The following is a 27682-nucleotide window of genomic DNA, read 5'->3' as shown; positions in this document are numbered from 1 at the left end:
AGTTATTATTATAAGCAGAAACAACAAAAAATTTATTTTTGTGTCATTTGGCATGATTTTAGCCAAAATTATTATTATTATTTTTTAACCTCAGACAGCTTAATACAGGGATTACATTCACTGTATACAGGATTCTCTAATGAAAATGGGCTGGTCACTAGCCAGGTGACCTAACCGACACCAAAAACAAGGGTAGTGCAGGGGCCAAAAAAAAAAAAAAGGAACGTAAGAAGGATAAAACTTTTATACTGAATTGTCATGCAGAATATTGAAAAATCAGTTGGATCAATTCAGACAACCCTAATACCTATTAAGGCTAAATTCTAGGTTCTATTAATATGGTAACTCAGTGTCAAGTTTTATCTTTGGCACATTCCTTTTTAGTTGTTTTGGCTTGGTCTCATTGTTTGTGTTTGCTTTTACAATATTTTATAAAGAATTGGGTACTCTTTCAAAAATATTTTTAGAGAGATATTGGCTTGTACTAGGGATGCCAATGTAAATGTGACCTGCTTCTAGCTTTAGGAGTTCAGAATATTCATCCACAGATTTTCAGTGGTGTTGTTAAGTTCGGTGATCTATGGGAACAAAGAGATGGTGTGGAAAGTGGTAACTATCAAAAATTCAGAAAAGACTACAGAAGAGGAGATAATACAACTCAAAATTAGAGTTTTCCAGTTTGAAAAGTGTTGAAGAGAAGCTAAGAAAAGGGATTAACATGAAGTTACCAGGATACATGGTCTTTTCAAGAAGTGAGAAGCTCAGCATGGTAGGAGTTAGGATGTGAAGGCATCAGGTTTTTTGAGAACAGACCAAAGTGTAATAAATTTGCAGAGGTGATGGGTATTAAGGAGGGCACAGGATGTGATCAGCACTGGGTGTTATATACAACCAATGGATCGTTGAACACTACATCAAAAACTAATGATGTACTTACTACATGTTGGCTAACTGAACATAATAAAAAAAAAGACTTAAAAATATTAGAAATCAAAATTGATTCAAATCATGTAATAGGTAGGTGTTATTTATTTTTTTAAAAGATTTTATTTATTTATTTGATAGAGATCACAGGTAGGCAGAGAGACAGGCAGAGAGAGAGGAGGAAGCCTGCTCCCTGATGTGGGGCTTGATCCCAGGACCTTGGGATCATGACCTGAGCCAAAGGCAGAGGCTTTAACCCACTGAGTCACCCAGGCACCCCTAGGTAGGTGTCATTTAAAACACGGAAAGTACAGCCAAAGAGACGCACACACATTAACAGTTATTACAATGTAAGTATGAACGCATCCGCATATAGCTCTCCCTCTATACTTCCTCCCGCCCCTCTGCTGCCAACCTAGTAAGTCCTCACATTTCTGAGACAGTGTAACAATTCCATGTTCAAGATGCTTCTTTCCTATCAATGATAACAAAAAGAAACTTATAAATTGGTTGATTCACTAGCTGTACATTTTATCATACGTTGTCACCTCAGGACATCCAAAAAGCTTAGATGTTACAAAATAATGACACTTGTCCACAACAAACACAGGGACTTCATCAAAATGCACATCCAGACCTATGGTTATAACCTAAAATGGTCTTCCATCTGTGGAGAGAACTAGCAAAAAGCCCTTCCCTTCACCCCTCCTCTGCTCCCTCCACCATTTTAATGACCAAGCACAGGACTACATCAGGCTCTGAGAGGTGACTGACAGACACTCCCAGAACAGTCCTTCCTAAAAACTAACAAAAGGGCATTCATAAAGGGAGTATTTTACTACCTCTACTTTTAATATACTTTGGGTATTAGGACTTGTTTATCCTTTGACACACAGCAACATTAACTAAAACGCACATACAGAACTTTAAAGACTCATGGGCACAGAACCCTTTTCTCCTCACTTCCTTCCCTGCCCCCCATCCCCAGCCCCTAGTGACCCCAGTGAACAGTCAGCATACGCTCCAAGACATCAAGTTTAACAACTCCATTCCCAAAATACAAACATTCCTGTAAATTAACAATAGGAATGCATTAAGTGATTCAATGGAAACATACCCCGTTGCTAATATTTGAATAGTATAGATTGGATAATGAATTCTTTTAGAAGCATTATATTGTGTACTCTTACTTATGTCTGTTTTAATTGAACATTAAGGGAATGCAGTATTTTAATGGTAACCCTGCCAGGATCTTTATCTAGAGGCCTGTTGCCATTTTTGTCCTCTCTGAAATCTTTGTTGCCGAGAAAGGCGGGATTACACTTTTTTCTTTCAGATGGAGTTGGTGGAGTGTATTCTTGGTTATCGAAATACTCATAGTTTGGGGACTTTGAAATGGTAAATATTCATGGTGTGTAAAAAAGCATGATACATAACTACGATCTTAATTACATTAAAATGCTTACTTTTGTAGATACACACATGGGACCTAGAAGTCAAACTGTAAACTGCTTGTGATTATGGATGACTTTGTTCTTTGCTTCTTGTGTTTTTCAGTTTCCTTTTATGCACAAGTTAACTCTTAAAAAATAAATTTTTTAAAACCTAAAAAAAAAAAAACCACAGAAAGTAGGATTAGAGACAGAGGTTGGTCTCAGCATAATATAGAGAGGAAGATTATGCTTATAAATACATGAGTTTGGGGTGAGGAGGGATAGTAGGTGAGAATCACTGTGGCATTTGGAAATTCAGGGCTGGAATTGGTATTAGCTGATGTAGTGTGTATTTAGTGTCAGCAAAGATACCTATAACTCAGTGTTTTCGACAGACCATGTAACATTTCTCAATAAACTGCAATAAATATCATTCATTTGGTATGAAATATATTCTAATGTCATAACTCTAACAACTGAAGTTAGCACTTACAATGCAACACCCATCTTCTCTCAGCATATACTAGATTTATTGCACAAGAGAGCACAACTAGTAGAGGTGCTGTATATAATGGCCAGACCCTGAGTCCTTTATGGGACCTGCATGGGTTTGGTCCCTTGGATCGCAGGCAACCTCAGACTAGATCATCAGAGCATAGAAAGCACAGGTCATGCTTTATTCCTAGACACTTCCAAATGCACAATGAAAGCCCGAAGAAAAACAACTCTGACGTTAGAGTCCGCTGCTATGCATCATCGCACATTTTTCTATTCTTGGTACTTAGGAGGACACTACTGCTGTTTTTCCAGATGCTGCCCAGAAAAGAACCAGAAGAAGTCTTTCTTGTTTTTCCCTCTATTTTCTCAAAATTCCATGGTCAGATTCTCCACTTGCTTGCTCCTCCCAGCAATTTTCTAAAGTCACACTATTTGATAAAACGTAAGAAAACAAAACAAAAACTACATTGATTCCAGTTATTGTTTCAGGCAATTTCCTTACACGATTTATTCCTGGCAGTAATGAACAAGTGTTATTATCTCTGTTCTTACATCTAGAAAGAAAGAAATTAATTGAGTAGCCTGCCAAAGGTCATATCTAGTGAGTAGAAGAGGGATTTGGGGAAAATGTGTGGAGCACAGATATTTTGTAGGAGCTGATTTTGAACCAAGGAAAAACAAAGCAACCGTAATTTGTCCATTGACCCTGAGACTAACCGTCTCTCTTTCATCTTCAAAGCCTTCCTTATTCAGCGTCAATAAGTCGAGGCTGTGTGTTGGGAACTAGAGCTAACCTAGGCCCTTGATTTGAAGGCAGTTTGCTCTGGATGCCCCCTGCAATTCTGTTTAGAAACTCTTACCCTAAGCCTTTAGTTTCTTTGCTTCCTGTTGCTCCCAGATTCCCCTGGGCCCACTTTGGTTTCAGTTACAAACTAGTAAAGGAATCCTTACTAGGAAAGAATCATGTTTACAGCCAATGATCGAATGTACGCACCTGTCACTTCTAAGGAACATCTAATAAGTTTCCATTTATTCAATCAGTGAATATTAACTAAATAGCTACTGTGTTTTGAGGCTGGTGCTAAACACTGAGAGATACTGGTTAAAAAACAAACAAACAAACAAACAAACACACACACAAAAAAACAACCAAAAAACAGTTCCTGCTCCCAATGAGAACTTTTAAGGAGCTTGAAGTATGAAGAGAGATAAAATAAACTAATTATTAAAATATGATGTGATGAGTAGAACATTGGGGTCAGAAAAGAGAGCTCATGGAATACATGGGAAGAATATAAAATCCAACCTTGATTGGTTAGGAAAAGATTCACCAGGGAAATTAAATCAAGACTAAGTTCTGAAAGAGAGTAGAAGATAAGGCAGTGGGCAGAGGGTTTGAGGTGGGGACAACACTCAACAAAGTCCAAAATGCTGTAGAGGGGCCTGCTACATTTAGGAACTCAATAAATAGTAGAATAGAGCTATAAAGGGCCCCACTTATTAGGAATCATATATGTGGTGCTACTAAGCGTGGACTTCATTCTGGAAGAAATGAGAAATACTTAAAACTTCTAATCAGAGGGGTGCCTGGGTGGCTCAGTTTGTAAAGCGTCTGCCTTGGGCTCAGGTCATGATCTCATGGTCCTGGGACCGAGCCCCGCATTGGGCTCCCTGCTCAGCAGGGAGTCTGCTTCTCCTCTCCCCCTGCACCCTCCTTGCATTCTCTCTCTCATTCTGTCTGTCTCCCTCTCTCTCAAATAAATTAATTAAAAAAAAAAAACTTCTAATCAGAAAAGTGCCAAGGTTATTTCTGTTCTTTGGAAATATCTCTCTGGCTGCAGCATGGGGAGCTGATATGGAGAAGAGGTCACTTTAGCTACACAGTGGATAGATCTGGTGAATGAAGCTGAGGGTTGGTGGGAGGAATAAGGCTGGAGGCAACAAGAAAGCATTAGAGTAAGCCGTAAGATAAGGTGCTTGAACCAATTTACCTGCAGTGAGTAAAGAGACAAATGAAGATGAGGCAGAAATAATAGAGGCAGAATTGGCACATGTGACTACAAAGACAGGAGGGACAGGTCATCCAGAATGATTCCCAGGTTGGTAGCCAGGGCATGGGGCGGCCCAGGGAAGAAGCAGGCTTTGGCAAGCTGGTTATGAGTGAAGTTAAGCTGACTGTAATGTTCAGCCAGACATTGGCTATGGAGGTAGGAAGCCCAAATAGCAGAGAGACTTGCAAGTTTTTAGCATGTGGATGTTAACTTAAGCTACATAATCCACAACCAGTATGTTGTGCAAAAGGGATCAGTTAAATTTCTGGAGAACATCAAAAGGAATAATTAGTTGAAGATCTTGCAAATGTGGATGTACTTGAAATGGCCTTTCTGGTATCTTCAGCTTAATCTGAAACTGGTCAACCCCCAACCCCAAAAAGCCTATTTAAATAGCTTAGCGATTCTCTATGTCCACTAAAAAATTCATAATGCTTCTTTATTATTTTACATGGTTAATTAAACATAAAATATGCAAATGAAAGACACTTTTAAAGACATCAAATTTAATCATTTTTATTATATTTATGCTTCATATAAAGCAATTGGATAGTTTTAATTTCAAGTACATTTCATTTTTATATTATGCCAAAGAATAGCAAGTTGGTTCTATAATTTCATTCCTTTCAAAATTGGGTAAGAGTTAATCCTTACTTAAGGTATCAGCTTTTAACTTTGAGGTAATAAAATGACATTTTGGAGCCAAACTCAAATTCTATAATGAATTCTATGAATCTGCAATCTGGATTACAGATATCTATTTTGAGATACAACATATAGCCCTCCTCTTTTAAATTTTTTAAAAAGAATGGGGGGAGAATCAGGATACATTTTAGCAAAAGGCTTCTTTAAAACACTTCATGATAGAGAAATAAAATTAGAAATCAGACTTCAGAAGGGGATGAAAAGAGTCAGGGCCCAATCATCACACTTGAGCCTGAGCGCCAGATTAGACAGAGCAAAAGTCAAATCTCTGTAGAGTTTCTCAGTATAATTAAACTCAAGTATAATTTGTAAGGGACACTTACTAAAATTATGGTGATGTTTACAAAATTCACCCTAATGATTCTAACTGAAAGGAAAAATTAGTATTTTAGGAAGTATTCGATGATGGTGCCATACTTTAAAAACATTTTACATTTTCGTTCCCTGAATTTAGTAGTATCATCTAAAGAAATTTCAAGCATTTTTTGTTGTTGTTGTTAAAGGTTTTATTTATTTGACAGAGAAAGATCACAAGTAGGCAGAGAGGCAGGCAGAGAGAGAGGGAAGAAAGCTCCCTGCTGAGCAGAGAGCCCAATGCGGGGCTCGATCCCAGGACGCTGAGATCGTGATCTGAGTTGAAGGCAGAGGCTTAATCCACTAAGCCACCTAGGCACCCCAAGCATTTTCTAACATCTGGTTACTATTTAGTTGTTTATTTGACATTTTTAAACAGTCATCTGATGGGAGCTTTCATTGAGGTCTTTGATTCATATTTCCTACTCAGGGGTCACATGATCATCTTTAATCCACTAGTAAGTATACTGAGACAATCTTTAAGTGAACAGGTTAATTAAAATATAAGTATAAATGATTCAGGGTTTCCAGGAAGGAGCTGGTTATTTGCCAGGAAGGATAAAATTGGCCACCTTTAGTTTCGTCAACATACGTGAATACTTATGAGAACATAGGGTTATTAATTAAATGTGTACTTCATTGACTATACATATAACAGTGGCAGTACTCATGCATGAAGACTTCTGTAAGTTCAGAAACCACGCCCCCTTCCTTGTAATGATTTAGTTTTGTGATGGTTATCTCCTAATAATATTTGAATCTCATATTTGGAGGAACTTTTTGTTCTCTTTTTGCCATTAAATACTTAATGAAATAGATAACATACCGCTTCTGTAACTTGCATTATTTAAATTTTTTCTTTTCTTTTCTTTTTTAAACTAAAACCTTTTTTTTTTTTTTTTGGTTTAAAGTGGAAGTTGGAAATAACGTTCTTCTGTCATTACATAAATCTACGATTACTACGGATGACCCTATTTATATGTATTTCAACTACCATATCATTACTATGACAACTGTAAAATCTATTTTAAGCCTCACATTCTCTCCTGAAAAATGTCATTTATATACACAACAACTTACTGGATACTGCCATTTGGAGAGCCTGCAGAAGTCTCAAACTCAGTATGTTCAAACTGAGCCTTTTCCACATCCAATCCTCCTTATTTAAAGTTACCAAGATCTCCTCATTCACCCTAGCCAGAAATCATGACATCTGTAGAATTTTCCTCTTCTTCTCTCCTAAGAAATCAGTCAGGAGTCATGATAAGTCTATTTCTGAAATATCGTTGGAATCTCCCTCATCTTCTCCACTTCCCCCAGCACTGCTTAATTCAGAACCACTTGCCAGAATTGCCAAAATAGCCTCTTTCATATTTTATCTGCTTCTAATATTGCCCCACAAGTCCTTTATGGCACTACCAGCATTACATTTTAAAATAGAAATTTAAAAACTTGAAAAAAATAAAAAAAATAAAAAATAAAATGAAAATTTAGTCCTGTCATTCCTGTTAAAACTCCCAAAGCCATTCCCTCTTTCTTAGTATAAAACCCTAGATTATTATTATTATTATTACCCTCCTCCTCCTTTTTCTCCTCTTCCTCCTTCTTCTCGGCTCGATAAAATATACTTTATTGATACACTATATTGATGGTACATGACATGGTAGGGCTCCCCTCTTCTTCTTCAGAGGGCCTGAAATGGAAACTGTGGAGGTCGGGAGATTCTCAGTGTATTGGGACAGGAGTTGGGGCGAGAAATCCTCGGCTGCTGAGGACATCTCTCTTCCTCTTGCTCTTACTGGTGCTGGTGGTCTAGGGGGCTCTTATTCCTTGGAGGCCATGTGGAAACCATAACGTCTACTGCCTGGTTGCTGCAGCCCCATTCGTTGTCATGCCAGAAAATGAGCTTGACAAAGTGGTCATTGAAAGCAATGCCAGCCCCAGCATCAAAGGTGGAAAAGCAGGTATCACTGTTAAAGTCACTGTTAGAGACAACCTGGTCCTTAGAATAATCCAGGATGCCCTTGAGGGGGCCCTCTGATGCCTGTTTTACCACCTTCTTGATGTCATTGTATTTGACAACTTTCTCCAGGTGGCAGGTCAGATCCACGACTGACACATTGGAAGTGGAGTCACAGAAGGCCATGCTAGGGAGATTCCCATTCAGCTCAGAGATTACCTTGTCTACAGTCTTGGCAGTGCCAGTAGAAACAGGAATGATGGGGCGCCTGGGTGGCTCAGTGGGTTGAGCCGCTGCCTTCGGCTCAGGTCATGATCTCAGAGTCCTGGGATCGAGTCCCACATCGGGCTCTCTGCTCAGCAGGGAGCCTGCTTCCTCCTCTCTCTCTGCCTGCCTCTCTGCCTACTTGTGATCTCTGCCTGTCAAATAAATAAAATCTTTAAAAAAAAAAAAAAAAAGAAACAGGAATAATGTTCTGGGCAGCCCCTGGGCCATCACACCAGAGCTTCCCAAAGGAGCTATCCAAAGTCTTCTGGGTAGCAGTGATGGTATGACCTGTGGCCATGAGTCCCTCCACAATGCTGACGTTGTCACAGGTGACCATGACTTGAGGGGCCAAGCAGCTGATGGTGCAGAAGACATTGCTGGCAATCTTGAAGGAGTTATCATACTTCTCATGATTCAAACCCATTACAAATATGAGGGCATCAGCAGGAAGAGCAGAGATGAGGATCCTCCTGGCCCCATTCTTCAAGTGAGCCCCAGCCTTCTCCAAGGTGGTGAATGCCCCAGTGGACTCTATAACATACTCAGCACGAGAACCATCCCATTTGAAGTTGGTAGGATCTCGCTCCTGGAAGATGGAGATGGGCTTTCCACTGATGGTAAGTTTCCATTCTCAGCCTTGACTGTGCCATGGAATTTTCTGTGAGTGGCTTCATACTGGAACATGTACACCATGTAGTTGAAGCCAATGAAGGAGTCACTGATGGTGATAATATGCACTTTGTCAGAGTTAAAAGCAGTCCTGGTGACTAGGTGCCCAATAAGGCCAAATCCATTTTCTCCGAATTTTACCATTGGTTCTCCAGGATGTGGTTGGCACTACACCAGAAGATGCAGTGTCTGTTGAATGCAGAGGAGGAGAGAGCTCAAAACTCAGATTCTTTAGTATGACTTACAAGACGGACAGAGAGAGCTCCTACGTACAAAATGTTTTCCATAATGGAATTATGTCCATGAAAGTCTTTTATTTGCAAACTCCCTTATGATATCATAACCTCCACAATCCCACAACCAGAAGAGGTCATATGACTAGTTCTCAGCAAAAGCGCAAGTGAACTGTGCTGTTTGCTGGTTTAGACCTTAAAGAGAAAGTGCTGGACATTAGCACCCTAGCCTTGACACACGACTGAGACCCTTAACATGAAAGAAATCTGGGCCCTGAACCATTGTGTGAAAAAGAGCTCCTACTTGGATCTGTAACACCCACCCTGGACACTTATTAGAGGGAAAAATAAACTTTTGTTGTTTTTGTTTTGTTTGAATACAAAAGTGTATATTACATTTTGAGGCATATTTGTTACCATAGTTTAACCCCACTCCCATGCAATATACCCTAATATAAAATACCTTTTATAATTTAATCCCTAATTACACGTACAACTTGATATTTTACAAATTTCCAATCTCTCCTGTGTAGCCTAAGTTTTACCCATACCAAACTACTTAAAATTCCGTAGATAGTCATGCTCACTCTTGCTTTTATACATTTGTTCATGCAGAGTTATGCCCTTTCCTAACTTATCCTTTAAGGCTGAAGCAGATATTGGTCCCCTGGAAAGTGGGCCCTTCTCTCTGTGATGGACTGAACTGTGCTCCCCTCCCCTAAATTCATAAGTTGCGGCCCTAACCCTCAGTACCTTAGAATGTGACTGTGTTAGGAGATAGGGAATTTGTGGAAATAATTAAGGTTAAAAGAGGTCTTTAGGGTAAAACCAGTCTTGCTGGTGTACTTACGAGAAGAGGAGATTTGGGCACACAGAGAGACAACAGGCAGACTCACACCAAGTAAAGACCATGTGAGGACACAGCAAGAAGGGGGCTGCTGGCAAGCCAAGAAGAGAGGCCACGGGAAAAAGTAAACTTGCCAACACGTTGACCTTGGAAGTCTAGCCTCTAGAACTGTGAAAAAGTAAATTTCTGTTGTTTAAACCATCCAGTCTGTGGTATTTTGGTATGGCAGCTGTAGTCAACCAGTATACACTCCTTGAAGCAGGATGTTTGCTCTTCTGAAATTTGGGAACATTCTGAGATACCCGCTTTGAGCACTTACCATAGCTGTTTTTCTTTTTTTTTTTTTTTTTTAAATATTGTAATATTTTATTATTTTTTTTTTGCGTATTTTTTTTTTATTTCCAGCATAACAGTATTCATTATTTTTGCACCACACCCCGTGCTCCATGCAATCCGTGCCCTCTATAATACCCACCACCTGGTACCCCAACCTCCCACCCCCCGTCCCTTCAAAACCCTCAGATTGTTTTTCAGAGTCCATAGCTGTTTTTCAATCATTGGTTTACTTCTCTGTCTTCCTAACTCTTCTGTGAATCTTTGAAGGAAGAAATCTGCCTCATTTATCTGCTTCATAACCCCTGGTGTTATTTTAGAAAATTTGTGGGAGGTGAATAATTATCCTTTAGAATGGATCGACTTTTTCTCCACAACTTGCAGCTTACCAGTAATTAAGTAAGTAAGTAAGCAGTTATTAGGGTTTTCTCTTGCTGCATAGCCTCCTGAAATATCTGTCCAAGCTGCCAAACATGGAGCATTGATTTCGATACTGGATTTCATTTTTGGAGGCTCTGCCTGACCATTTTTTTTAATATTGTTGTGTGATTATCATTTTGCATATTTACTAAGGTCCAGAAGATGAAGATGAGTTTTAGAGCAAGAACAAGATCTTCTTTCAGTAAAATTGATGGCATTGTTGTAGTGGACTGCTTTTGGTATTTTATCCACATTGCAATGGCTCCTTTTTCCCAAGAGCTATCCCTTTATGCAGAGGTGGGCTTAATCCAGGCTGTGTGCCACACAAGGGTTGAACGAAAGTGGTCATCACATCCAAGTCTGACAAATAAGATTGTATATCACAGATTTTGAATTCAGAGTGAGATAGGGTATTTGGTCTTTTTGATTTGTTGAAACCAAAGAGATATAAACTCCAGAAGAGTTTATTGTGAGACAGTCATGTGCACTGAGAAACAGACATTTGACTGAAGAATGATACATATCTCAAATACAGAAGTTGTGCAGAGAAAAATAAAGACTAAATCATGGTTACAAAGATAGATAGAGCGATAGATCGGTAGAGAGAAATATAAATATGGGGGGAAGCAGCTGTAATGCCAATTAATTTTATTTCCTCATTTCAGTTCCTTGTGAGGTCCCATTATATTCCTTGCTCTTGGAATTCCATGAGGTTTTACAACAAATTCCATTTTACTTTAAGCTAGTTTGAGATTGCTTTCTGTTATTTGCCATAAAAGGGGATCTTGCTTGAATCAATTGGATATTATAATTAACATTTGCAATTTTTGATCACCCAATTCATGCTTCTTAATTCTGGAAAAACACTTCAGTCATTCTGTTTGGAGTAACTTCATTTTCCTCAGGTCCATAAGGTTCATTAGGGCCAACCCCAGACCATAGTAATTAGTTCAAGAAGGGAAATATGATCCAAACATCTGGCAAATATCTCCATAGTCAATATTTGCTAGAACCGTGAAGAAGCTGTGAGAAGTTGAAGCATTTTTTTTTCTCCCTACTGGGGTTGCCTAGCCAGTAAGGGTGACAGTCTGAAGCTTTTGCTGGTTGTCTTGCCCCCATGAAAAGAGAACACTCCTGTAAATAAAACCAATGCAGGGCACCTGGGTGGCTCAGTGGGTTAAATCCTCTGCCTTTAGCTCAGGTCATGATCTCAGGATCAAGGCCTGCATCGGGCTCTCTGCTCAGCAGAGAGACTGCTTCCTCCTCACTCTCTGCCTGCCTCTCTGCCTACTTGTGATCTCTATGTCAAATAAGTAAATAAAATCCTAAAAAAAAAAAAAAAAATGCAGAAGAAGGCAGAGCAAAGAATCCAGAAAAACCCAGATTCTCAATATGTCATCTGAGCACCAAGATCTTCAGTTATTTCAGCAATAAATATCCTTTTTTTAAAAACCAGTCCGTGGTGCTTTTTGTTGTTGTTATTTGCAACCAAAACACCCAGATAAGTCTGGCTATAATTTCTCTGTGTATTTTTGAGTCAGTCAAGTTTCCTTGTGTATACCTAGTCTTATCATATGGCAACAAATGCTTAGCACTATATCTGAAATACAGCAGATGCTCAAAAAAAAATCTGCTTCTTCTGAATGAAGAAGATAAATGCTACCCAGCATGTCATTTTTGGATATGTCTTTTTCTAGCCTTACCTCTTCATTTGAATATTCTGCCAAGTCAGTGCTCTATAGCCAGTGGGTTTTAGTCAGAGAGATTAAATAAAAATGCATATTATTTAAATCCTTGCTATTCCTTGCCATCACAGCTAACATTTATTCCCCCAACACCAAATCCTAAGTGGTTTTTCCTTCTCCTCACTACCACTATCTTCATGAGAACTCCCCATAAGAACTAGTCTAATAGCCTCTTAATTCATCCCTGTGTCTCTAGACTCTTTTGTCTTTTTTTTTTTAATTTTTATTTATTTATTTGAGAGAAAGAGAGAGAGCAAAAGAGAGCGCAAATGAGGGAGAGGGTCAGAGGCAGAGGGAGAAGCAGACTCCCGCTAAACTGGGAGCCCAGGGCTCAATCCCAGGACCCTGGGATCATGGCCTGAGCTGAAGACAGAAGCTTAACAGGAGCCCCCAGACTCTTTTTTCTCCAATCCATTTAAGAGTGTAATAAGAAACGTCTTTTTAGTCATGGTTTCTGGCTGTGATTGTTATACAAATTACAGATAATATACATAAGGGAATTAACACTGTGCGTGGCATATTGATTAATATTAAAATTTCTACAATTCTAAAGCTAGTACTAGAATAATTTTTTAGTACTAACTATATTCTTGGTGCTTTATCTAATTTATCCTTTACATTAACTCTTTGAGGTACTTTGCAGGTGAAAAACCCCCAAAATCAGAGAGCGTAAATGACATACAGTTAGCTAGTGGCTGAGATTATATTCAAACCAGGGTGCCTGACTTCAAAGTCTTTGCTTAATTTCCCTGTTACCTATTGTATCTCTCTACAATACTGTTTTTATATTTTCTGAGCTGAAAAACAAACCAAACATGGCCCCTTTTAACTTGGAGAAACTGATAACAATGAGGCCCAAGAGCTAATCTTCGAAAATGCACCCCCGGACCCTGCTGCAGGGCCTTCATTCAATGCTGTCCTTACAGCTTTACACTTTTGTGAAAAGCAGCACAGGACAAATTTTGCTTTTGGCGTGGGATGTGGCCTTTACTACAAAATGCCTGATCTCAAATTCAGACTGCGTCTCTACCCACCAGGTGTGTGCCCGTGCATACAAAAACCAGAGAGAGTGACTCTAATCAACAAAATTGGGATGCTTTCCAAGGACTCAGAGTCATGGGACAACAGATCTTATACAACCTAATCTGACTTGATTCGGCATAAAAATGTTGTTTTTTTTACAAAGCACTGACACTCTCATCTACTGGCGAGACTGAGCAGATGCAGGTCTGTATTTTTATCTTTGCTTCATGTTAAATTAAAAGGAGACATCACAAGGTAGCTAGCTGTTCCTTCTTTGCAGAAAGCTATCTTTATCTTTTAAAGTACTCGACTTATGGAAGTACACAAAGAAAACCTCTAATGGCCCTTTGAGGATCATACGTCCAGTGGTATGGGCTCAGGGCATCTGTGGAGATCCGACCAGCAGTCCACCCTACAGGCACAGCCTGGGCCCCTGGACTTCTAGTTTCCCTGTGTGACGTTCCTACCTCCGGTAGGACTGAAGCCCAGACCTGAGTCCCAGTGCCCTTGGCTGGGGTCCTGACTATTTTTGCTCCAGGAATCAGGTGTGCTTGGTGATGGACGGGTCTTGTGTTTCAGTTCCTGCTACATTTTACTTCCCTTTGTTGATTTGTCCCTGTATGTCCTTGAGAGGTTTTCATTCCAATATAACAACGTAAGAAGGGTTTCAGTGACCAGAAGTAGCATGATTAATCAGAAAAGAAATAAACTCCATGATCCGGGACTGGGTTGGCTTCTTTGCCTCGGTACTATGTTCTTGGGCAAGTTGGTTATCTGCCATATGACTTAGTTTCCTCACTATTAAAAACAGGATTAAGAATTGTGACTCTCCTATGGTGAGTGCTATGAAGTGTGTAAACCTGGTGATTCACAGACCTGTACCCCTGGGGCTAATAATACATTATATGTTAATAAAAAAATAAAAAATTTAAAAAAAAAAGAATTGTGACTCTCAGGACCATTGTTAGGTTGAAACATGATGGCACTGTGTTTAAGCTAAAGTAGATTCTTGACAAATTTATTTTCTCTCGCCTTTTGAAAGTAAAGGGGAACGTCATATGTTTAGAAAAATAACTCAAGTTGTGCATTACAAAATAAACAAACACAGTCTCTCACACAGCCGGAGACTAGCATTATTGAGCTTCAGGTTTCATTGCCGGGACTCATGAAGCTGATGGGGTCGTGAATTGCTTACATCAATGTTGAGTACGGACACCTAAAAGAAGCAGCATGATATCATTTAGAAACAGTTACACACCATACACTTGTGTTTATTTATCTGTGTATACATGTTCTAAAAATTTATATTTCTACATGCTATGGCTTGTTTTGTTTTGTTAGGATGGGTGATTGTTTGTGCTTGAGAATCCTAAGAAACAAAATATTTTAAAAAATATTTCGTAGTAATCAAAACATACTATAAGTGCCAAAGAGCACAATCATGGATTTCTTCGGGGCTCTGGACATAGTGAGTGCAATGGAATAGTAGGGTTTTCCTGTAATGCCTGAGAGAGAGCCTGAACCATGCTTTCCTGCCTAGGGGAGACAGTGATGGCTGTTACACAAAACCAACCCTCCCTGCAAAATTGAACATCAAGCTTTATAGGTTACCATTAATTTGAAAATAGCTGCATACTAATTTACAATCTTTTTTTAATATTTAAAGAAAGTGGAGAGACATGATCTAATCACTGAGAATGGAAACTGGCACAACTTCATAGGCAATAGTGCAGCTAGTGTAGCTGATTATTTTTTTTTACATACTTCATCCTTGTAAAGGTTTTTTTTTAAATTATACAGAAACAGATAAGCATGTTTGACTGAAGCAGAACTTGCATAAACTGAGAAAGAAAATTGGCATTTAATCTGAACTGTGAGTGATCTCTCAAGTCATAATGTGTTCTTGGTTTAAGTGTCTGAAAATTAAGATGAATATTCTGATCTTGGTCAAATTGGGATCTATTGAGTGGAATTAGTAAAACCTTGTTACAGTTACTGCATTTTCAGGATGATATTGCCACTATAAGTATATTATGAATCTATTCTGTTTCCATTTTCTTATCAATGTGAAACATGTACCTCAGAATAAACTCTCCAGTCTTCAGGAAACGTGTTAGGAAAAAACACTTCTTCTGTCATAAACTAAACATGTTTCCTGCAGAGACCATTGTCCTCAGTCTTCATACCCCAAACATGGAGACAGGGAGACAATGAAGAGATGATGTAGGTGAGGTGCAAGGCCACATTTGAAATCCATTCAAATATTAGTACTAACAGATTTTAATACGAGGAGACATCTTCAGTGTGGGTACTTCAACTCTGTGACATTCCTGGCTATAATTTGGCTTCATCATTAAATGCTCTTAACCAGGTAGGAGTCTGGTGTCTGTGCTGCTCCTGTCAACCCTATTCTTGCTGTGGATGGTTCTGCTTCCCAAATGTTTCCTCTAGGAAGAGATCACAAAAGATAAGCAAGGATGTTCAGAGCATGCTTCTCAAAGGCTCTGCTAGTGTTGAAATACTGTCTTAGAGTTAAATATTGGAATGGATTCAAATGTAGCTTGCACCTTATCTGCAGAGCTCCTCCATTGTCTCTTCAAGTGTGGGGTAGGGGGTCAAGAGGAAAGTCTTTAGTGATGGGAGCAAGTTACACACACACACACACACACACACACACACACGCCTACGATAAAGATACAAAATGTCAGTCTCTTACAAAATACTTGGAACAGTTTAAGTCACTAGGGCTGAGACCTCTTCACTTAAAAAGTTTGGCATTTCATAATTTTCCATGTACAAAATACAGTTCAACATTCTCCCTATGCCCTAAATTGCTTTCTGATGTTGAATGATATGAATTGTCAAGCAACATTAAATTAGCCACGTATCTCCAAGTTGTCCAAAGGGATTTAGCACCTCCTTTTAAAGTGTTCCACAACACCAGAAAATGCTTGCGACATTGATGAGAAGGGAGGGCGATTCCAGACAAGGAACGGCAAGTTTAAAATTGGAGTTGAGAAATGTAAAGTAGTTCGGAAGGGTACAGTTCAAAGGAAGGGAATGATGCAGTTAGACAAATGGTAAAGGTCATGATGGATTTGTAAGCCTTGTGAAAGAGCTTGGAAAACAACGATATGCACCATTAACTGAAAAGAGAAAAATGTCAAGGACATTTGTACTAAGACTAAGTTTGAGTTGTGTGATCATTGATGCATTCCAATCTGGGCTGCTCATGTTTTGATCAGGTCGTCATCTGTCGAAAGGAGCTGGTGGGAAGTCTAGTGAAGATATGCATTGTTCGGTAGAACCTTCTGTACTATCAGGTAACCACTAGTCACATACGGTTGCTGAGAACTTGAAATAAGGCTCATGCAATAAGGATAGTAATTGCCGTTAGGGAGTAGGTCATGGAAAAAAAAATAGGGATAAGCTCATGGGGGATTTGATGCTAAGAAATATGGGCAGAACTCCAAAATTTATTCTGCAAATCCAGAGCAATATTAAGAAGTTGGCCAAGTTCAGTGACCTCAGAACACACCAAATCTGAAGAGTGAAAAGTGTCAAAGTGCAGAGGCATATTCCGGAAGAATTTGGCAGAGTTAAGGAACAGGTCAGGCTTGTAGGAGAGTCAGAAAAATTCTTCTGGACCTGATTCATTAAAGCAGCATTGTTTTAGAAACACAAGGTGTGGTCTCCACCGGTTGATCTTTATTCTTCTTTAAAACAAGACAAAACAGAAAAACAAAACAGACTGAAGTAAACACCCTGTAGCCAATGGAGGGATTAATTAACTAAGAACAAATCAAAGCAAAAGACAACTTAAGGGTCTTTCTTCTCATGCATCTGAAACAGTTGGCTATCCTCTGGTAAATATTTCCCATCCCAAAACAGACACCATTTTTAAATGAATATTAGTACAAAACTAGGAAGGGTTACTTTTAAATAAATACTGGTCTCTTCACCTGAAGACCTAGCCTCTAAAGTTATTCAGGCAATTGATGAGGAAGAATTGAGGCAAGTTTGTGGGACTAGTTGCTTCACTTCACTAAGTCCTTCATAAGTAAATTCAGGGAGTAGGTTTGTCCACCTTCCCAGGTGGCAGGTAAGGCGTGGGAAGGAGCACGTTCCGTGAGCAATCCACTACTTTCAGACAAAATCAGACTAAAATCACCTAAGAAAGTCAAACATGCAAGAGATGGATTTTAGAGTGGAATTCTCTTCCACAGAGAGCAACTGGTATAAATTTCTTAATTATGCCTAACCTTTTAAGCATAATACTTGATAATAAATTCTAGTACTTCATGCTGTTATTTAAATTTATTCTTTTCTTTTGTAAAGACACTATTAATCAATTTAATTTCAACATGTCCAAAACAACTAAATGTTAACCATCCATTATATGCTTAATTGTTTTCACCTTTGCCTTAATGTATTCTCACCCTGACCTTTTCTTCACTAGTTTAATTCATTTTCCACTCATCTTTTTAAACAATAGGAGAAAATTGTAATAAAATAGCCAAATAATTTTGCAACACCTCTGTTCAAGACAAAATTCAGAGATACTGCATAACCTATAGGAAGAGATAGTAAGAAATAAAAGTTTGTTAGCTGATTACAAATCTCCAAATTTGTCACCAAAAAGGTCCTGTGAGGGTGTCAGTACATAATCCACAAAAGCACAGATGTTGAAAAGACAAATGTATCAAAGCCAAGATTAACCTCTTCTGTTCCCTCTATTTCACTATTTTATACCTTTTAGTTTAGATTCCTAGGACATTTCTATGTGATAGGGAATCACACCTCAAACAGGGAGATATAAAGAAGAGGTGTAGACTGATTGGGCAGCCCTGGTAAAGAAAAGGGACAAAATACTGATATTTACTGAGAGCCACCTAGGTGCTTAAAGATGCACTGAATTATCTCACTTCCTTTTCACAATAGCCCCTTCACTCATCATACCTTCTCTCATTCCTTTGGCACCTGCAATGTACTAGGCTCTGTTCTAGGTAAAGACAAGGATGGACAAGACCAAGCCAGTCTCTATTCTTGTGAAACTCATATTCAAGTACATAAAATAAAGAAAGAAGTAAACGAAGAAGGAAAAAGAATTATAAATTAGGATAGGCACTATGAAGGAAACAAGTGAACTAAGATAGCAAATAATAGGGGAAAGAACTAGAGATAGGAAGCTTAAGAAAGATTTGAGAAAGTATTTAATCCATTAACCAAAGGAAGAAACAGAGTTATGTATGCAGGAAATAGGAAAAAAAAAAGTGGGCTAGCATGTGCAAAAGTCCTGGGGTGAGAAAGATCCATATGTCTACCAAGTGATGAATGGCCTGGAGAAAGAAGAGAAAAGTTATTAGGAGGCTATCAGTGGTGGTCTAGCTGACAGAGGAATTTTGCATGAATTAGAATAGAAGTATTCGAGATGAAGAGTAGTGAAGAGTATCAAGATATATTTTGCACGTAGAGAAGTATTCTATGACAATACTTGCCACATATACTTATTAATATCCCCCCCATTAACAGATGAGAAATAGCCTTAAAAATTAGGAAAGTAACTGAGGCTTTTACAGGAAATAACTTCAGGACGGGAATATGACCGCTGCCTTCCTTAAAGCCCTTTACCTTTATCACACTTGCTAGCTTTATTAATTCAAGGTCAGTGTAGGTTTTATAGAATCCTAATAGTAGTAGAAGCTTTTGCCAGTCTAATGATTCTGAATTAGAATGTGCTTTAATAGGGAAGCCTGGGTGGCTCAGTCGGTCAAGCATGGGACTTTTGGTTTCTGTTTGGCTCATGATCTCAGGGTCCTGAGATCAAGCCCCACAATGGGCTTGAGTCTGCTCAAGATTCACCCTTTCCCTCCCTCTCTGATTTCTCCCACACCCCAGCCCATGCTCTCTCTTCCTCTAAAACAGATAAATGAATAAAAATTTAAAAAAAAAGAATATTCTGGACATAACTATAACCTAGACAGTGTATAGATTTTCAGTTCACAAATCCATAACTTCATTTCATCTGAAAAGGGCACCAAATTCTACAAGCACTCCAGATACATCTGTTCCATGCAAAATACCAAAACACTCTTGCATTTCTTCCAGAAACATGCCATGTTAACACCATGCATATGAAAAATTTTTCACTAAAAAAAAACAATTTCTAGCAAGTGTGAACCATACACTCTTAAGTCTAAACTGGGTAATTTCCATGACCAACCTGTTTTTTCAGCTTTGCTAAAAATATGCCCATATCTCCCCATATTTAAAATGGCACTGGTCGCTGAAAATCTCCCAGCACGTAAGTCAACACATGAAAAAGGCTTAAAATAAGCTGGGCTTAGAGTAAAAAAATAAGCTGAGAAGGACCTTGCTTTCTAAATTCAGTACTTCCTCAGTTAATTTCTTAATTTTTATTCTACCCTTACTTCTGAGATTCTGGGGTATGTATTAGTGCCTCTCACTAGTACTTCCACTTCTCCTTTTTCTTCAGCACCTGATAGGATTGTCTTCCTCACCCTTTTCAGTTGGCACAGCCTGCTACTTGCTCTAGAAGTATGTGGGTGCCGTTCTATGCTCTACAGCTCTCCCCTCCACTACTGCGGGGTCCAGCAATGTTGGAAGCCTCAGTCAGCCTGAGTCTCTGACGAGGACGACTGGTAGCCAGGTCTCCACACCCAACTCTCGACAGGCAAGCTAAGTGAAGGCAGAAGAACTTTTGTTGTTTTAAGAAACTAAGATTTGGGGTTTCCTTTTCACTGATGCTAATGTATACCATTGTTTCCTTGGTTTGTTAAGCTTCCTTCACATTCTTTAGGTGAAGGGAAATACAAATTTCCAAATTAGGGAAGTATGGCAAGCTGTATAGTTGGCAGGTCAGGAGGTCTGCATCCAAATGGACCTGTTTTTCATCGTTCTTTGCACTTTGCCTGCTCTCTATCCCTCCTTTTTCTCAGCTGTGAAAAAGAGACAGTAGCATAAGTGCGTTAGAACAATTTGCCAAGTGACTAGCAGGATGCCAAACCACAGATGATGTTCAACGACAATAGGCATTGTTGAGAAGGGTAACAGCAAATAGACTAGAAATCTAGAAGGATCTATCCATGTAGGAAGGACTGAATCTGAAGAATCTGCAGAAATGGTGTGGGGCAGGAGGGACCTGCCATTTATCCCTCTCACGTCCCCTTCTCCCCCTGCAAGCTTCTCCCTAGCCACGAGCGCACCTCTCTGTCCCTTTCTGTGTACCTGATGCTCCCTGTCTTCCTCCCGCTCCGCTGTCACGAACTTCTCTTATTAAACCATTCATTAAAATAGCCGTGTTTTCATAAAAATTAACCTCCGTTAGAAGACTAGAGCTTCAACATAGTATCTTGAGCCTTAGGCAGAGAAGGGCTAAGGCATACCTTTCACCTGAACCCAGGACAACAGAGAGGATGCCCCTAGCCTGTTAGGTCTGCTAAGTGGACAGATCTCGCGGTTAGTCTTTAGAGAGGGCTTTTATGAAGCTGTCCAGAGTGTGCAGGAAAAAGTACCATGAGAGTCCAGCAGGGTGTTCCTGGAGCTCAAGACTGGTGGCGTTCATGCTGGGTGTTTGCATGACTCTTAAAAATGTACAGGGACCACAGACCTTTACCCCTGGGGCAAATAATGCATTATATGTTAATAAAAATAATTTTTTTAAAAAAATACAGGCACCTTCTGAACGTCTTCATATCAACCCTTAAAGCAATCCTGCAAAAGAGTGTTAAGATCTTTGTTGCTGCTGATGAACTGTAGCTTTAGGCTTTTAAATCATTTACCAAGTTCCCACAGATGGGAAGTGGAAGAGCATGTATCCCAAACCAGCACTTCTAATTTCCAGGCTACCACCCTCTTTCCCTTCACCAACACAGCACCTCTACCTCTGGAAGTGAATTCAATACTGTCTCTTGACGTTAACAGCATATGCTATCACAGAACGGGATGAAATGATGTTTTCTATATTTATAAAATAATTAAAAGAGGAAAAAAGAACAAGCCTTTAAAAAAAAAAAACTACAAATATGCCCTTGAAAAATGAAATTAAGGTGAGGTATCCTATAAGCCATGTGTTTCGGCTCAAAAAAAAAAAAAAATCCCACCGCTTCAGAGCATTTACACCTTCTCCTCCATAAAGAGAGAAGAAGATGGGGAAGGATGCTGTATTTGTAAATCCCATCATTTCTCTAAGGAACTATCATTGCTTTCTTATATCTAACATAATTTCCATATTTTATCTACTTGAAGACCGACTTAAACATTGGAAACACCTAAAGGTTACAGCAAAAACACAAGATCTGTAGCCAAGCAAACCTGGGTTTGAATAGGAGTTCCAGCATCTAAAGTTAAAGACCTTGGGAAAGTGAGTTATTCAAGCCCTGCTCTAGAATTGAGCCTCAAGTTTCTCACCTCTCAAATAAGAAGTTTACAGCCATGATCTTGTGGGATGGTAGTGAGTATTACATGGTATAGTGAATAAAACACTGATACTTTACAGATTTTTAAAATGTTACTTCTTTCCCTTTTCATTATACAGATTCACATCATTCTCTAACTCCTATTCCCAAGTAACACACAATCAGGTAGATTTCAATAATTCAATAAATATTTGAAAAAAGAAGGAAGGAAAGAGGGGAGGAAGTAAAGAAGGAAGGCAAAGAAGGAAGACCGGCAGGGAAGAAGGGAGGAAGGAAGAGGAAGAAAATTTTATTACAAACATTTCTAAAATGTGGTGGAGATAGTTTCCTTTCTGAATGATCTGGTATTGTTCTATCAGCAGAAATTGGAAGCCCTTGTAGTTGTACTGACCTTGTCCTCTTTCCCCAGTAGTGACACAGAGATATAGAAACTTCTTGTAATATCATGGGAAACTGGGACACCTGGGTGGCTCAGATGGTTAAGCATCTGCCTTTGGCTCAGATCATGATCTCAGGGTCCTGGGATCAGAAGCCTGCTTCTCCCTTTTCCTCTGCCCCACCCCCCACCCCCAGTCATGCGCTCTCTCTCTCTCACTCAAATAAATAAAATCTTTTTAAAAAATCATAAGAAATTGGTCATTTATTCACAAAGAGAACCTCCTGTTTGAAAGACTTTTAGTTCTCTTTGATTTTATCATGCATTCATTACTGGAATTGTTATAGAAATGTATTTTAGGGCCACCAATCTCCTTTCTACACACAATTATACATTTATTTTTCACACGAATAACCAGATATCTAATGTAAACCTAAGCAACAGAAGAATTTCCCAATGCCCAGTTATGCCACCTCCAGTTTCTCTTTCCATCCCCGCCTAAGAAGAGAACATCTACAGGTTTGAACCATGATCTCCACTCTAAAGAAGGACTAGTTTCTTTTATAGTTTCAGAGTCTGAAATGTGAAATGTGAGTTTATTAAGTACGTGGTGGGTGTTGTCAAATGGATCATATCAAAGCAATTCCTCCATTTCCTACAACCATTAGTGTATAGACAGGTATCCTGGGTAATTACAAGCACTTATAATTAGGTTTTGATGGGGAACCATTTCAAGCAAATGATTTATTCAGCTGTGAACCAGATTAGTAACAGCGGGTTGTTGGCAAAATCTCCCACTCTAACTGAAAACACAGCAAGAAGTGTTGATACAAAGAGAACTTTAGAACTATGCTGAAAGTTTCATTATTTTGCCAAAAACAATTGCATCGCTTCCTTCGAATATAAGTACATGCCTTGTGAATCACTATTTTGATTTTTAAAGTATGGGGGGGCGGTATGAAAATACAGTGATGAAACAAAAAAGAATAGCCAATGGAATTTAATTGGCACAACCTTTAAGTCAGGATTGGATTAACAACATGTGCATGAGAAACAAAGGCCAAACAATGTTCAGTGTGATTGTGGATAGCCTTTAGAGGCCTCCAAAGTTCCATCATGAATGGATATCAATAGTTGGACCTTGACATTAAAAAGATTAGGAGAGGCAGTTGACCTTCAATCCAAGATGAGACTTTAATTAGCAGATAAAGGAGGGTACAATGGCCTGTTATACTCTTTTAGAAGGCTAATCTATGTACAGGCACAACATTGTAATCAAAAATCTCCAAATAAGCAAATCTAGCTCAAGAATGCATTAGCTAGACTACTATTACCCTCAGTGCTCACTTATAGCTTTATATACCTTTTTAAATGCCTCCTTCAAATGACTTTGTACATCCTTAATTATCCTCTTTTTCATTTTTATTTTTTCTTTAGAATTTTACTTATTTATTTTGAGAGAGTGAGCGTGTGTGCAAACAGGGAGAAGGGGAGAGGCAGAGAGAGAATCTCAAGAGGACTCCACTCTGAGTGTGGAAACCGACACTGGGCCGATTTCATGACCCTGAGATCACAACCTGAACGAAATCAAGAGTTGGACGTTCAACGGACTGATGCACCCAGGCGCCCCTTAATTAAACTCTTTTAAATGAGTAGCATCTAGCTTCCCTTGAAATTTCAATCTCTAGGAGAGTTTATTGCTTTTATTTGAAACTACCAGGGAAGAAATTTGACTGTTCAAAGCAGAGAAACCAACCTCAGTTGATAACTTAAGTACAGGAACTCCCACCACCTCCCACTCTTTCCAACATAAATAGAGCAATTTGACTTTAGTCTAATTTGATCATTTATAATCTGATACAAACAACACAAATATCTTTCCTAAAACTTGTTTATGAGCTTTGTATTGTTTATTTACTGCAAAAACCTCCAGATACTTCTGTGTTAGAAATATGATCACTTCTGAATTATCTTTCCTCATTGGAGCCAGGGCTGGCATGCATGATGGAGATTTTTATTCAATCCCTAAACGCATTAAATCCAGAAGCAGCACCATTTTAGATCTTACTATTTTGAAGAGGTTTCCTCCCTAAACCAACCAACGTCTTTCTTATATGTCTCCTTTTCCTCTAATCAAATTCACATGTTGAAGTCCTAACCCCCAGTATCTCAATATGTGACCTTATTTGAAAATAGGGCCACTACAGACCCAATTAGTTAATATGAGATCATACTGAAATAGACTGGTCCACTTTGACTGGTTCTTATAAAAAGAAGAAAATAGGACATAAAACACACACATAAGGGGAATACTATGTGGGATGGCATGTCCACAAGCCAGGGAATGCCAAAGATCACTAGTCAACCACTAGAAGCTAGGAGAGTAGCATGGAACAGATTCTCCCTGACAGCTTATGGAAGGAAGCAATCCTACCAACTCCTTGATGTTGAATTTCCAGTCTCCAAACTATAAGAAATAAATGTCTGTTGTTTAAGCCCCCTAGTCAATGGTTCTTTTAATATGGAAACCTAGCAAACTAATACACTCTCTTCACTACTGTGCCAGCAAATAGTTTTATTGGGTTATTAGTGATTCTTTTTTTTTTTTTAATCCTTGCTCCTGGTATTAAATGGGAATATTTCCATGTTAGCAGTGATCCAGGAATTATCCTTCAAATGATGGCTATTTTTAAAATGGTATCACTTATTTGTGGAGCATAACAAATAGCATGGAGGACATGGGGAGTTAGAGAGGAGAAGGGAGTTGTGGGAAATTGGAAGGGGAGGTGAATCATGAGAGACTATGGACTCTGAAAAACAATCTGAGGGTTTTGAAGGGGTGGGGGGTGGGAGGTTGGTGTACCAGGTGGTGGGTATTATAGAGGGCACGGATTGCATGGAGCACTGGGTGTGGTGCAAAAATAATGAATACTGTTATGCTGAAAATAAATAAAAAATAAATAAAAAAACAAAACAAAAACGAAAACAAAAAACAAAACAAAAATAAAATAAAATGTATACTATCTCTAAGCATTGCGTTGGCCTTCCAAAAGGTGGAAAAATAGTGAGACTTAGAAGGAGAGCAAGATAGTTTGTCTTCTTCTTATACTTTCCTTTAAAAAATATTGTAGTAGCTCGGTGGGTACATACTAATAGTGAAACACATTTTGATGGAACTATGAGCATCAATCATAAATAGAGTCAGTTGGGAATTCAACCAATGTCTTTAAGGTGGGAGCTAAGTCACAGAAGGGTTTCAAGTAGGAGATAAATAGTACATTTACTATCAGGAAGGAGAGGAGAATATGGCTTTCATCATTTGGGAAAACAAATGATATCCACAAAAACAAACTACTGCTTAGAAAATAGAAAAAAGTAGTAATATCAAGGGAAGATCAACAGTCAGTACCTGGATTAAAACCATGGCTTTCCAAGTCCTAGAAAAATTTGGACTAAACATATTTCCTACTACCATACACTCCCAGCTTGTGGGTCTCTGGGCCACATTTGATAGATGTAGTTCTTAACCTTTCATGTGCATAAGAATCATCTGGGGGGCTTCTAAAACACATTTCTGGGTTCCAGTCTCAGAGTTTCAAATTCAGTTGATCTGAATGGGACCAAAGAATTTCCATTTCTAATAAATTTCCAGCTGATACTCCTGCTGCTGGTCTGGGGATAATACTTTGAGAACCATTGGACTATATCAATGTTGTCAAACCTGTCTGACGAAGAGACTCATCTGGGAGAGCTTATTTCGAAAAATATAAAACCATAGGCCCCATGTCAGACTTTCTGACCCATAATCTCCAGAGGAGGGACCTGAATTTTCTATTTTAACAAACTTTGGATGATAAGTAAAATTGGTTAAGTTTGGGAAATGCTACACCAAATCTCTAAGTTCACTTATATCATCTTCCATTTTCCTATATGGTATGAATGGGTGGGTTTTACAATATGGCAGTAATTGTATGATGAGTTAAGAACAGCACAAATGGGTTCTGTAACCTTAATCTGTTTGCCCTATAGAACCTCACTCCTTATTTTCATGAACAGGTACCCCAGGAGACAGTCTTTCTTAATACCAACTGGCTCTGGTACCATGATGCAGTCCAGAGAACTTGGACTGCATGATGTAGCCTTTACTGGCAACTGTACTACTAATTTTTGCTCTTTGGGTTATCCCATAACCCACATCTTGCTCCGAATATTAATGGAGGGTCTAGCTTCAGGCTATTTCCTCTTTAATATCACAAGTACTTATGTATGAGTTTTATTTCAAAACCACCTTCTCATTTTTTGCAGGAATATTCTTGCTGGCATGCACAAAGGAAGTCCCACTGGTTCAGCAGCTGGCTGATGGTAATTCAAGTTAACTCCTGAAAGGACAATTGGAGATTTGCAAAGAGCTTATAGCAAAATTGCCTGGGATCCTATTAAGCCTATGTGTTGCTTTGCACACATGACTCCTATCTCTTAGATCCAAATTCCAGCTGCTTTCTCAAAATTGAGGTATCCTGTAAATGGCTTTCGTTGGGCCATATTTTACCTCTGGGGACATATAGTGGTCTTAAGAATAATGGCCTCACACATGTCATCTCTAATCTTTGCAGCAACCAATAAGATGGGTGTTACTCTGTTTTATCAATAATGAAACTGAGGCTAAGGGAGATTAAATATGGAATCCTCAAGGTCACATAATTACTTACTGTCAGTCAGGATTCAAACCCAGGACAATCCAACCTTAAATCTTGAGCTGCCTCTACAAGACTACACTATTCTGCCTTTGAAGAAATGCTGGATCAAGTTGGAGAGCAGTATTTCAGTTTGTTTTTTTCTCCTTGAGTTTCCAAGATTGCATTTAAACCTTTGCCAAGTGAGATAAGATTGTGGCACTCTTTCTCAGCTTTGTCTGTTACCTCCACAGAATCTCTGCCAACACCAAATGTAAATATAAAACTAGTTCTGTGACTGGAAAGCCAGGCACTGAATGGTTATTCAGAAAATGTGACTAACTGCCTGCTTTAAGTAACATATGGACAGTTTGGACCTTGAATTACCCTGAATTACTACTTTTGCTCAAATTCATAGCTCATTGTTGCACATCTTCTTTCTGTTCTTTATTTCACAAGCAAGGACTTATTGAATGCCAAGCTTATGTCACACAACAGACACAGAGATGAAAAACATATTCCCTGTCTTGGCCATGCAAAGAAGTTGGGTAAATAAGCCAACAATTTGCAACACAGACAGATGTTTTATCATGATTTCCTGGAAGAAGTGATACTTGAGCTGAAACTCATGAGAGATGCATTAGATTTAATCACATAGACAAGAGAAGGGAGTATCCAGCATAGAAGGAACAGCACATGTGGAACATGGAGGCATGGGGTTGGCAGTGTTGCT

At 38.9% G+C, this 27682-nt stretch overlaps 1 protein-coding gene and 1 pseudogene across 3 annotated transcripts in view; both read right to left on the bottom strand.

The window, feature by feature from the left end:
- Positions 1–27682, bottom strand: part of PTGER3 (prostaglandin E receptor 3) — a 198924-nt gene that overhangs the window by 76983 nt on the left and 94259 nt on the right. The window lies entirely within an intron of this gene.
- LOC116567044 lies at positions 6235–9138 on the bottom strand (annotated as a pseudogene).

Source organism: Mustela erminea, chromosome 10, assembly GCF_009829155.1.
Source record: "Mustela erminea isolate mMusErm1 chromosome 10, mMusErm1.Pri, whole genome shotgun sequence".
NCBI lineage: Eukaryota > Metazoa > Chordata > Mammalia > Carnivora > Mustelidae > Mustela > Mustela erminea.
This window is presented reverse-complemented; position numbering and strand designations above follow the sequence as displayed.